Source organism: Vitis vinifera, chromosome 10 (genome assembly GCF_030704535.1).
Source record: "Vitis vinifera cultivar Pinot Noir 40024 chromosome 10, ASM3070453v1".
Taxonomy (NCBI): domain Eukaryota; kingdom Viridiplantae; phylum Streptophyta; class Magnoliopsida; order Vitales; family Vitaceae; genus Vitis; species Vitis vinifera.
Window position 1 is genome coordinate 23,728,688 of NC_081814.1, and position 14,488 is coordinate 23,743,175.

The following is a 14,488-nucleotide window of genomic DNA, read 5'->3' on the forward strand; positions in this document are numbered from 1 at the left end:
GTTGAATTATTGAAGATCACCTAATTAATTAGGCAACCTATTTATGAGGATAACTATCTTCTATACCTTTTCAGATGGTACAAGAATTTATCCACATACGGAGTAGTAGTTAAGTAATTGATAAAGCTAAAGTCTTTTGAATCAAATGTTGCGGAATTATGGAAGTTAACTAATCAACCGCCCTGTTTACTCTTTTCAAATTGTTGCATTACTTTTGGCATCCACATGGCTTTGCTTCTTAGTTACAAAGGGAAAAGGCAATTTGTTATTTTATTCTTTTCTTTGTATTACTCTCAACAATCTTTAAAAGAACACGGTGGATGTTTATACAACTTTTGAGGGAATTTCATCTAGATATCGAAACTGTAAGAACTTGATGTCTCATCCCTTTTAACTTGAGGTTACTAATGAAGCCCTCCAACAAGCTCTAATTTGAACCACAAACATCAATTTTAATAAAGAATAAAAGATGTTACAAATAGAAGACATATATGTCTTTATTAACTCCTATTTGATTTAATTGGAAATTGTCCCCTTCTGATTTTTTTCCTTTCACTCAATTTGTAGCCCCAGCAACGCTATGCAGCACAACAGTTTCAATGGTCAGACCTGGCCCAAAACCAAATAAAACGCCCCAATCTAATCCTTCACCTGTGGTGGTCCTTTCTTCCTTGAGTGATTTCTTTCTCATCTCATCCAAAATAAACAACACGCATGCACTTGACATATTACCATACTCACTTAAGATGTGTCTTGTTGCTTCGAGTTTCTTTTTCTCCAAATTGAGTTTTGCTTCGACTGCATCCAAAATGGCCGGGCCACCTGGATGAGCGATCCAAAACAAGGAGTTCCAATCACTAATACCAAGTGGGGCAAAAGCTTGAGTCAAGCACTTCTCTATATTCTCGGAAATCAGAGTAGGCACATTAGGCCACAAATGAAAGGTTAGACCCACCTCACGTAAGTTGCCAGCAATAGCACCTTGTGTATTAGGAATGAATGTTTGGGCTGCTGAAACAAGTTGGAAGAGTGGTCGTTCAATGGAGGTATCTGGATCTGATCCAACAATTACAGCTGCCGACCCATCACCAAAAAGGGCTTGACCTACTAAAGAGTCTAAATGGGTTTCAGAAGGTCCACGAAAAGTAACAACTGTGATCTCAGAGCATACCACAAGAACTCGTGCTCCTGCATTATTCTCTGCGAGATCCTTCGCAGTTCGGAGAACAGTCCCACCTGCATAGCAGCCTTGATGATAAACATTACTCTTCTAACTGATGTTTCGAGGCCTAGAAGATTGGCTAGTTTATAGTCTGCACCGGGCATTTCTACTCCTGAAGTTGTACAAAATACAAGGTGAGTGATCTTGGACTTAGGCTGCCCCCACTCTTTAAGAGCCTTCAATGCAGCCTCCTTACCAAGCTTAGGTACCTCAGCAGTGATAATTTCTTGGCGTATGTTGAGCGATGGAGCCATGTAAGCACCCATATTTGGGTGCTCTTCAAGCATTTCTTCAGTCAAATGAATGTATCGCTTTTTGATCATTGATTTCTCACCTATATATAAGTTAAAGGAATTTAATATATTAGCTAATGGACTAGCAAAGCAAAATTCATTCAGTAATAATGGGCAGCTTAATTCATTATCACTCAAGATGATCAACATAAATATAAAACAGATTATTACTTATTATTACAATAACTATATGTGTTCCTAGGCAGGGCAATTAATTTATATACGATTGGAAAGAGCAGCGCTATTACGAAATAATAAACCAATGTATAGCGCCTCATTTTTCACAGATTTAATTAGTTTACAGAAAAGCAACACACAGGAAGCTTGAAGAAAACTTGGCAATTCTTGCAGGGGAATCTTAAAGCATTATCATAATTATACATATATGTATGTAATGGATGTTCCAATTGATGCATGAATATATATACTTACATATGCGGTTGAACTTCTTCTTCAAGTCGGTCATGTGCTCGCTTTTAGTGACCCGGAAATAGTAATCAGCGTAATCGGACTGGTAGACACAGTTGTCTGGAGTTGCAGTGCCAATGGCTAGAATGGTGGCCGGTGTTAGATTAATTTTTGTAATTAATCTATAATTTGGGCCACACATGTAAATAATTAAAATGTGTGTGCTATCATTTAATTAAGCCTAAATATAGTGATCTAATTAATAATTGATTAATTGGCTTAAGGGTATAATTGTCATGAGATTATTGTGTAGATACCATTATACAATTATTATTTCTATGAGGGGCAGAAATATAATTGTGATAAAATTAAAACTGCCCTAGCGGTTTATAAATAGGGTTATGGTCCCCATTCTACGACTACGCATTCCAATTTCTGAAAATCCTCTCAGAGAGAAATTGACACAGAATCTAGTGGCTAGAATTGGAAGACCATCTCAAAGGGTTTTCTTCCTATAAGGTTTCTTCTTCAATGGATTCAGGTATGCTTCCGCTATTTTTCTACTCATTGTTTTTAATCAGGAGATTCCAGTATATATGAAATTAGGGTATTCACCTTGTTAAATATTCCAATATATATGAAATTAGGGTATTTACCTTGTTAACTATTCCAGTATATATGAAATTAGGGTATTCATCTTGGTTGATTTTAACAAGACTATTCCAGTATATATGAAATTAGGGTATTCATCTTGGTTGAATACTAACAAGTGGTATCAGAGCCTACTCCTTGATTAATTCTTTGAGTTATTATTTTTTAATATATGTCAATGGATTAAGATTTATGAAATATTGAGTTGATAATTTTTTTTTTTTATTACTATTATTATTATTTAATAGCATTTTATGATATTAATATTTAAGTTATTGATCTAGCATTTTAAATAGGCTAATTAAAGCGGAAAATCACCAAAGTGACATCTTCCGTGTAGATTAGTCTGTTCGGGGTGTTAGATATTTGTGTGTATGTGATTCATGCGGGTATTGACTGGCCCAAAGGAAAGTTAATATTTGGTCAAATTGCATACATACTTGTGGTGATAAATATGTGATGATTATAAAGGTAACTTAATGTGAATAATAAATCAATCCAAAGATAGATTTATTATTTGACATAACTTATCATCAATGTTTGATCACTACAACAAGAGTACCACTTACAGTTAATATTACTGTCCAAAGACTTGATATTAATGTTGTGCTAGGTATCTTGAAATGTCATAATTTGCTTTTAAATTTAAAGATTATGTGTTTAATTGCTTATTTTATGTGAGCATGATGGTTTATTTGATTCATTTTATTTTGTTCTCGATTCAGCTTTTATATCAACTACTTCTATATCTGCCAACATCAATAATGTCCCTATGTTAAATGGGACTAATTTTAAGGACTGGAAAGAGAATATGATGATTCTCTTAGGCTGCATGGATATAGACTTGGCCTTGAGAATGCCCAAACCTAATGAACTCAATGAGCAAAGTACTCAAGAGGATGAGGTTTATTGGGGTAAGTGGGAACGTTCAAATAGGCTAAGTCTTATGATCATGAAGCGCGGCATTCCAGAAGCTTTCAGGGGTGCGGTAACCGATGAGGTTACTAATGCCAGTGACTTCCTTGCGGAAATTCAGAAACGTTTTGCCAAAAACGATAAGGCTGAAACGAGCACGCTTTTAGCAAGCTTGATTTCAATGAAGTATAAAGGCAAGGGTAATGTTCGGGAGTACATCATGGAGATGTTTCATCTTGCTTCAAAACTTAAGGCTTTGAAACTCGAGTTATCTGATGATTTACTCGTGCATTTGGTTCTCATCTCTCTTCCTGCACAATTTAATCAATTCAAGGTCAGTTATAACTGTCAAAAGGATAAATGGACTCTTAATGAGCTCATTTCATTCTGTGTGCAAGAGGAAGAGAGATTGAAGCAAGACAAGACCGAAAGTGCTCATCTGGCTAGCACTTCGAAGGATAAGGGCAAACGAAAGAATAAGGATAATAAGGTTGCTGCTTCTAATGGTCCAGAACAAAAGAAACAGAAAGTTGAGGTAACATGTTTCTTCTGTAATAAGCCTGGACATACTAAGAAGGAATGTACCAAGTATGCTGCTTGGCGTGTTAAGAAAGGTATGTTTCTTACTTTGGTCTGTTCTGAAGTTAATTTAGCTTCAGTATCTAGAAACACATGGTGGTTAGATTCTGGTGCTACTACTCACATTTGTGTTTCTATGCAGGGTTGCCTGAGTTACCGAAAACCAAGTGATGCTGAAAGATGCATCTATGTCGGAGACGGTCAGTCGGTAGAAGTAGAGGCAATAGGGCACTTTAGATTATTATTGAAATCTGGTTATTTTTTGGATTTAATAGATACTTTTATTGTACCGTCTTTCAGACAGAATTTAATTTCAGTTTCTGTTTTGGACAAATCAGGTTATTGTTGTTCATTTGGAAACAATAAATTTACATTATCTATTAATTCAAATGCTGTAGGAACCGGTTTACTTAATGTTTATGATAATCTATATTTGTTGGAAACTGTTCCGTCCTATAATGAAACCTTGCATGTGGAATCACGAGGTACAAAACGTAAATTGAATAAAGATAATTCGGCCTCATTGTGGCACAAACGCCTAGGTCATATCTCTAAATCTAGAGTTGAGCGACTTGTGTCCGATGGGATTTTGGATTCACTTGACTTTTCAGATTTTGATATTTGTGTTGAGTGTATTAAAGGAAAACAGACCAAAACAAAGAAATTAGGTGCCAATAGAGCTACAGACGTCTTAGAATTAATTCATACAGATATCTGTGGACCATACCCTACGGCATCTTGGAATGGTCAACAGTACTTTATAACATTCATAGACGACTACTCAAGATATGGCTACCTATTTCTTATACATGAGAAATCACAATCATTGGATGTGTTCAAAAAATTTAAAGCAGAAGTTGAGTTACAACTCAACAAAAGAATAAAGAGCGTCAGATCTGACCGTGGTGGTGAATACTATGGTAGATATGACGGATCAGGTGAACAACATCCAGGACCATTTGCTAAATACCTAGAGGAATGTGGGATCGTCCCTCAATACACCATGCCAGGATCACCTAGCATGAATGGTGTAGCAGAAAGACGAAACCGAACCCTTAAGGACATGGTAAGGAGTATGATTAGTCATTCTACTTTACCCGAAAAACTCTAGGGTGAAGCACTCAAAACGGCAGCTTATATCCTAAATCGGGTGCCAACTAAAGCGGCTGCTAAAACGCCTTATGAGCTTTGGACGGGTCGAAAGCCCAGTTTAAAGCATTTTCATATTTGGGGATGTCCAGCTGAAGCGAGACCTTATAAGCCTCATGAAAAGAAATTGGACTCTAAAACAGTTAGCAGCTACTTTATTGGCTATGCAGAGCGATCAAGGGGTTTTAAATTTTATGATCCTGCTATTAGGTCAATTTTTGAGACGGGAACTGCAACATTTTTTGAGGATGTTGAGTTTGGGGGGAGAAATCAGGCTAGGAATATTGTCTTTGAGGAGGAAGAGGGATCTACTATTGCTTTTGATAATGTACAGGTTTCACTACCTATCATTGATCAAGAAGTAAATTTGGATCCTCAACCAACAGACAATATTATTCAACCCTTAATTGCAAATGAGGACATTGCTCCTGAAGAACAAACTCAACAACCTCAAGAAAATATGTCATTAAGGAGATCCACTAGAGAGAGGAGAAATGCAATTTCGGACGATTATATCGTATATCTCCAGGAACGTGAGGTAGAAAGTGGAATGATGGAAGATGATCCAATCAACTTCCAGCAAGCCATGAAAAGTTCCAACTCTCAGAAATGGATTGAAGCCATGAATGAAGAGTACAAATCTATGCAAGACAATAAAGTTTGGGAACTTGTCCCATTACCAGTTGGTACGAAACCCATTGGTTGTAAATGGATATTTAAAACCAAGCGGGATTCAAATGGTAATGTAGAAAGATATAAAGCACGTCTTGTAGCTAAAGGCTTTACTCAAAAAGAAGGAATTGACTTCAAAGAGACCTTCTCTCCAGTTTCTACGAAGGACTCTTTCAGGATAATCATGGCACTAGTTGCACATTATGATCTTGAGTTACATCAAATGGATGTTAAAACAGCGTTTCTCAATGGTGACATTGATGAAACAATTTATATGGTACAACCAGAAAATTTTGTGTTCGAAGACTCAAAGAATATGGTTTGTAAATTGACTAAATCCATTTATGGGCTCAAGCAAGCTTCTCGTCAGTGGTACTTCAAGTTTCATCAAATTATTGTCTCATATGGTTTTGAGGCAAATCTTATGGATGAATGTGTGTATCACAAATTCAGTGGGAGTAAGTATATTTTCCTGGTTTTATATGTCGATGACATATTGCTAGCCACAAATGATATTAGCATATTGCACGACACTAAGAGATTTTTATCAAAACATTTTGAGATGAAAGATCTTGGTGATGCCTCCTTTGTCTTAGGAATCCAGATACACCGAGATCGTTCTAGGGGTATTTTAGGATTGTCACAAAGGACCTATATTGATAAAGTCCTCCAAAGGTATGGCATGCAAAATAGCAAACCAGGTGATACCCCTGTCGCTAAAGGAGACAAATTCAGTCTTAATCAATGCCCTAAAAATAGTTTAGAAAGTCAAGAAATGCAGAAGATTCCTTACGCTTCGGCTGTGGGGAGTCTAATGTATGCTCAGGTATGTACACGTCCGGATATTGCGTACATTGTTGGCATGTTAGGCAGATATCTAAGTAACCCTGGAATGGATCATTGGAGAGCAGCCAAGAGGGTTATGAGATATTTACAGAGAACAAAAGAGTACATGCTTACATATAGGAGATTGGATCAGTTAGAGTTGATTGGGTATTCCGACTCCGACTTTGCTGGATGCCAAGACAGCAGAAGATCCACATCAGGCTATATTTATCTGTTGGCTGGTGGAGCAATTTCATGGAGGTCTGCCAAACAGACACTCGTAACTTCATCCACCATGGAAGCAGAGTTTGTAGCATGTTATGAGGCATCCAATCAAGGAATATGGCTACGAAATTTTGTCACTGGGCTGCGTGTTCTGGATGGTATTGAAAGACCACTGAAGATATTTTGTGACAATAAATCAGCAGTTTTATATTCCAATAACAACAGGAGTTCTACAAAATCAAAATACATTGATATCAAGTTCCTTGTTGTAAAAGAAAAAGTACAGAGTGGACAGATATCCATAGAGCATATTGGAACAAACTCCATGATAGCGGATCCGCTTACAAAGGGATTACCACCCAAGGTCTTTCATGAGCACATTGCTCATATGGGTGTTGTCTCATTTGAGGATATCCAAATTTAGTGGGAGTTTGTATTATTCATTGTATATTGCTCTATGTTATGTTTAGACTTTATCTATACATTTGGATTGTGTTCTGCAGAAATAAAGTATTCATTTTATTGCACTCTGTTAAATTATGCTAAAGATTTGATCTCAATAAAGTTAAGTTGGACCAGTTGGAAATAGGCATGAATAGATCACATTGCATGTAATTTCCATGCTATGCACTCATGATTGATCTATGTCATTTAGCTGTGCAGATATATGTGACCATTGATTGGTCTAGTAACGATTGATGTAACAAAGGCCACCTTGATCCTATGTCAGTATAGTTAATGGACGAGATTGTTCGGATATACCCTAAGGACATGATAGCAAATTTTGAGCTCATAAGGTTAAGCACATTTATTTGATTACATATGCATGTGGCCCAGTGGGAGATTGTTAGATTAATTTTTGTAATTAATCTATAATTTGGGCCACACATGTAAATAATTAAAATGTGTGTGCTATCATTTAATTAAGCCTAAATATAGTGATCTAATTAATAATTGATTAATTGGCTTAAGGGTATAATTGTCATGAGATTATTGTGTAGATACCATTAGACAATTATTATTTCTATGAGGGGCAGAAATATAATTGTGATAAAATTAAAACTGCCCTAGCAGTTTATAAATAGGGTTATGGTCCCCATTCTACGACTACGCATTCCAATTTCTGAAAATCCTCTCAGAGAGAAATTGACACAGAATCTAGTGGCTAGAATTGGAAGACCATCTCAAAGAGTTTTCTTCCTATAAGGTTTCTTCTTCAATGGATTCAGGTATGCTTCCGCTATTTTTCTACTCATTGTTTTTAATCAGGAGATTCCAGTATATATGAAATTAGGGTATTCACCTTGTTAAATATTCCAATATATATGAAATTAGGGTATTTACCTTGTTAACTATTCCAGTATATATGAAATTAGGGTATTCATCTTGGTTGATTTTAACAAGACTATTCCAGTATATATGAAATTAGGGTATTCATCTTGGTTGAATACTAACAGCCGGCCCCTTGGCACGTTGAGCGTTTCTAATGTCCTCCACAGATGCCATTGATGACTAGTAAAATCCTCCACAGAGCTTCAAAGAGATAGAAGAAAGGAGAAGAGTATGCGGACAAGTCCTGCAGAGAAGCTGGGTTGCCAAAGTAGCGTGTGAGTGTTGGATATTTATGAGTAATAGAAATGCTGTGTCCACGTCTCACCCACTTGTAGCTGGTGGTGGGGTGGTCTTGTTCAATACTTCCGTGCTGATTTGAATCACGTGGAGGGGATTTACTGAGAAAGTAGTCAATTTTGTATGACATCAGCCCTTCAGCCTCCATTTAAATCTCTTCCGCCGTCTCATTTGACCATATTTTTTTATTGGCTGAAGCATTTTTCAATTTATGTTTTTATTTTTATTTTTATTTTTCATTTTATAGCAAAAATTTAATTTAATTTGTAAATGGTTAGATTCATATTTTTTTTTTCTGTTTTTAGATTTGACAATAGTCTTTTTGAGAATATGAGAAGTCTAAAACAAAACTAATAAAATATATTTATTTATAAATCTAAAAAGATTTATTTTTTAAATAAAAAGAAAAATAAAATAAAATTGCATCCAAATGACGTACGGTGTCTGAGTTCAATGAGTGTTGGTTGGTGAGAGTTTTGTAAATTAAATAATGCATAGATTTTTTTCTTTTCAATTTTGGTTGGCTCCAGTGGAGTCTCTGAGGTATTGGTTGGTGGAGACTTCATATTCACCGAGGAAGGTCTTGGACTTGGACTATAAAGTATAAACAATAAGTTGTGGCCTATTTATTCAAAATTTGAAGAGCACCTTATCTAAAAAGGATATATTTAATTCTTAAAGATTCTTTAAAAAAAAAAAAAAATCTTAAAGAGAACCTTCTTAAATTTGGAATGTATTCTTCATAATAATTTATTTCATTAAAATTACCAAATTTCTAAATCCTTTAAGCAATTTCTATTAACATGCATTTTTTTTACATGTGTTCTCACTCGACGATGAGACTTTTTTTTACTATAGAAAAAATAACTTCTGAAATGTTGTTGTCATTTATTTTAATTTTATTTTGAAAGGGAAAACAAAATAATAAATAAAACATTAGTGACTTTTTTTTTTTTGGAAGAAAAAGACGTGTTTGTAAAAAACCAAATCTAAATCCGGGGGTTAGGTTACTTATTGGAAATATACCGTAAGGATAACATATCATAAGCCTTAAAAGGGTCTCTACTAAACAAGTGAAAGGAAATATGACGATTAATTAATTAATTATGAATATTGAGAAAATGAATTATATGAATAATTATACAATGGGGGCACGAGAGATGTACAATTTGATTTAATTATTAGATTAATTAGAAAAAAAAGTTTGATCATTTCAAATATTACAACACATTTTCAAGGAATATTAAGAGAGCTTTAAAACAATTTCAATTGTTTATTTACAAAAAAAAATAAAATGTTTCAACTTATTTAGAATAAAAGATTTGATTTACATTTATTCACATTCAATTTTATTTTGTAGAAAGTTGTTTTTACTTATTATTATTAAAAGAATTTATTGAGAGAAATTTTTAATAAAAAAAATGTTTTGATTTGTTTTTATTTGCAAGAAAGATGTTTTTTTTTTGGAAAAAGAATGATTTTTACAATTTTATATGCAAAAAATATTTCAATCCAACTTTTATTTTAGAAAAGTTATTTTTACAAATTATTTAGAAAAACAATTTTTATAAATTTATTTACAAAAATGTATTCCAATTCAATTTTCTCGAACAAAAAACTAATTTTACAAATATATTTTCAAAAAATAGGTATTTCAATTCAATTTGATTGTACACAAATGATATTTATTAGAAAAAATATTTTTATAAATTAATTTGCAAAAGAAAAAGTATTCCAATTCAATTTGTATTTGAAAAAGATTTTTACAACATTTATTTAGAAAAAAATATTTTTATGAATTGATTTACAAAAGATATTTCAATCGAATTTTCTTTATTTGCCAAAAAACTATTTTTTATTTAATTTTATTAGAAAATATTTATTCAAAAATGATTTTATATTTGATTTGTGTAATAAAAAACTTTTCAATTTATTAAAAAGTAAAAAAAAAAAAAAAATGTTGCAATGGTGAGTGCATTAGCATGTATGGTTGGTTACACATTAGACAAGTTAGGTATGAGATTAGTTATCAGGTAGTCATGATTTCACCAAGTTACTATATTATATGGTCTCTCAACCTTGAGAAAATATTGAGTTTGTGATAAGGTCTATAATAACTTTGACGTACGGGTGAAACCTTAAAGTAATCATATATTCCCTATGGATTGGATCATTGTTAATGGAGGTTGGTGACAACAACTATTCTCAATAGAGACACTACAATATATTTTAGGTTTGAGATAGTGTGTCCCCTATAACAAATATTAGTTTATGTTACCAAAGTGTTCGTCATAGGTAAACAATAATTTGTCATAATTAGTGCATTGTGACAATAAAATAAAATAAAATCACTGAAAATTGAAAATTAATATAAAATAATTTCATAACAAATATGTGTATTTTATCATTAGTGACGAAAATTATTCATCTTTGAAAATTAAAATTAGTGACAAATAATTTCATCATCAAAACAATTTTTTCCATGTGGCAAGAGTGACAATCTTTTGTCTCAATTTCTAGTAACAAATTTTAATGACAAAAAGTAGTTTTATAAAGAAAACTTACTGGTAAAATATTTTATGACAAAATCTCTCTTTCATAGCGTAAGATTTATAATTAATGGTGAAATTTTAGTCGTAGACAAAAACATTTATCACTAAATCTCTCATTTGTTGTAGTGATCACTTTAGGTTATCCTAAGAATGTGTAGTAAGAAAATCTACAATTGAAGTAATTCCTTAATTGGAAATTGACATATGCTCTTTTTTAACTAGAGTATGTTAGTTGATCACATAATATAGTGATTCATAACTTAAAGATAGTAGAGGTAATCTTAAGAGGTCGATAACATTCACCTTGTTAGATTACAAATACCAGTTCATAAAGAGCCTGCATATAATGGATAGTAGGCCATAACCCCAAGTTCTAGTATCTTGTTGTAATTTCGTAAAATACTGGAGTGTAGTTAACTCCTTGTAATGGGATGTTGAGTCAACTTTAGAATTAGATTTTGAAGGATTTAGTATTTTCCTATGGGTCCCAATGGTCCTTAATCAAGGTTAGTTTCCATGATGACATAGTGTTAGATTACAAATACCAGTTCATAAAGAGCCTGCATATAATGGATAGTAGGCCATAACCCCAAGTTCTAGTATCTTGTTGTAATTTCGTAAAATACTGGAGTGTAGTTAACTCCTTGTAATGGGATGTTGAGTCAACTTTAGAATTAGATTTTGAAGGATTTAGTATTTTCCTATGGGTCCCAATGGTCCTTAATCAAGGTTAGTTTCCATGATGACATAGTTTATGAGGGTTAGTTGTGCTCTTTATTCACTTATGTGCATAAGGGCATTTTAGTAAATACGTAAGGTTCCAAAGGAGCTTGTGAATATTCTTTTTGGACTAGAGTAATTGCTTAATTGGAGTCCAATAGGGCTTATTAATCAATTAGGACTCAAGTGGGCTAGTTTAAGTGACCTAAGCATAAGATGGGCTTAAGTCACGTAAGCCCATAGAAAGCATATATAAACCCCTTTTAGTGGTTCAAAGCTTCACTTTTTCCATCTCTTGTCTTCCAATCTCAAGAAAGAAAGCAACCCTAGCCATCAAACCTCTTAGAGGATTCCATCTCTCATGTCTCAAAATCTAGAAAATGCCATTAGGTGGAAGGCTATTGATTTTACGAGATCTATCATGTATTTAATACATCTTCACTAATAGGAATTAACCTAGAAACATCAAGATATGATCTCAAACATATCTTTCTAGATCTAAGTGTTTTTATATGCATATTACATGTGCTTGGAAATTTGGATTACTCCATTATCTAGCACCAGATCACTTGGGGTGCATGCAAATTATCCTAGGCTTCTCTACATCTATTAAAGCATAAACTTATGGCTACAAAAACCATATTAAAACAAAGATCTAGAGAAGAAAAAGCTCATACCTAGATCTGGATGTTCTCATATTAATTCCACGTGGAGAAGAAGAAGTTTAAAGGTCTCGTACACCTAAGATCTTCCATTCGAAGACTCAAACCATGATCTTGGCACTCTAAAGTGAGAGTAATGGAAAAAAGGAAATTTTGGTGCTTTATCTCTCTCTGAAGGTGGAAAACGACTTTTACACCAAAAATGTGATGGAACCCCTAACCTCTAAGGGGTATTTATTGAGTTCCCTTACTGGGCTTAAGTGACTTGAGCCCACCAAGACTTAAGTTACTTAATCTAGCCCAAAACAGTCCCTAATTGATTAATTAACCACACGAGACAATCTAATTAATCAATTAGCTCAAATCAAAGACCTTGTTCATTTTCCCGAATGCAACCTTGCGTAATTACAAAATGTCTTTATGCATACGAATAAACCTAGAATCCAACTATGGACTTGCATTTTTTACGTGTCCCTATTTGATGGCCAGACTCGTTTTTTAGTGAAAAACTAATTTTTGTTTTAAAAAAATTTGAAGGTACCATAATTTTATTTATTTTTAAAAAGGGAAAATAAAATAAGAAATGAAACCGTAAAAATAATGGCTCTATATTTAGAAAATGTGTCTTTGAAAAACTAAGTCTAAGTATGGGAGTTAGGTTACCCATCGGGAAGGTACCATAAAATAGTACCCCTCTAAGCCCTAAATAATGTTATCTACTAATTAAATTGAGGTACCTATGGCAATTGATTTGTAAATCAATAGATATCAAGAATTGAGGAATATATAATAAGTCAAACCATTATTAAAAATAATTCAAACAACACATACATACTAAGAAAATGAATCAAAAGAAGAAGAAAAGAAGAGTACCTTGATAATGAGCAAAGTGCTTTTATAAGACAATAAATGTTATCCCAATACTTAACAACGATTAATATAAATAATCGTGATACATCATACATAACATAAATCAACCCAAATCACAAATCAAAATTCAAGAGTGAAGTCAATGTATAGGCAAAAAATAGAATACCCAAATGAAATATTTAAAGTTAAATAATGAAGTAAAGAGATACTTAATCCAATATCAAAATGAATTAATCAACCCTCAATTAATCCATATTAAATCAAATTTATCAATACTCTACATGACATTCAGTTGATCAGATAAGGGATACTTACAAAATAAATCCTAAAAAAATATCTAGAGATGGAATTTTATCATGAAAAAAATTGGATAACATGTTTAACATGACTAGATTACGATAAAAAAAAACTAAATTATTTAATCACATGTTGATCAATACTAGATTTCATTACATTAGGGACACTACACAAAACCATCATCATACAATCAGAACAAAGGAGCTTGCAAAATAAATCATAAAAAATACCTAAAAATGGAATTTTCTCATGAAAAATATTGGACAACATCTTTATGTGTCTAGATTACAATGAAAAAAATTCAAATTACTAAATTTTATCCTATTTAATACTAGATTTCATTACAAGCACATTGGTCAGAAATAAAGCAAATTTCAATATCATTTCAAAACTGATTTATTTGACTAACCTAGAAGCATGGTAAAATCAAGAGAAATTTTTTAAAATATACTTAGTATGTTTATTTTATATAAAAAATAACAATATGATTTAATCACATAAGAAATATTTTTAAATTAATCCAAACTATCCTCAACTATGAAATAGGGTCAATGCGATAGGTGTAAGAAAAATATTTTTTTTTTACGCCCCTTAGAGAATAGATTTTTAAATAAAAAAAAAAGTCCTAAAATTAATTCAAAAAATGTAGATATAAAGAAAAATGTCATCAAGAATTATAAAACTTGATAAATAATTTAAATTTGCATAATCAGTTCAAGTGTTCAAAATAGGGTAAAAATTGAACATGTATAAAAATCAATTTTAATCTCCCAATGAAAAATAAATGATTTTGAGCCAGAATTTTTTTTTTTTTTTTTT

At 32.7% G+C, this 14,488-nt stretch overlaps 1 pseudogene across 1 annotated transcript; it reads right to left on the minus strand.

The window, feature by feature from the left end:
- Window positions 1-245: 245 nt before the first annotated feature.
- LOC100254492 (stilbene synthase 2-like) lies at window positions 246-8,545 on the minus strand (annotated as a pseudogene). Its single transcript, XR_786802.3, has 3 exons — window positions 8,393-8,545; window positions 1,948-2,072; window positions 246-1,556 (listed from the first exon to the last, which is right to left on the minus strand). The product of XR_786802.3 is annotated as a stilbene synthase 2-like (transcript).
- Between the last annotated feature and the right edge of the window lie 5,943 nt (window positions 8,546-14,488).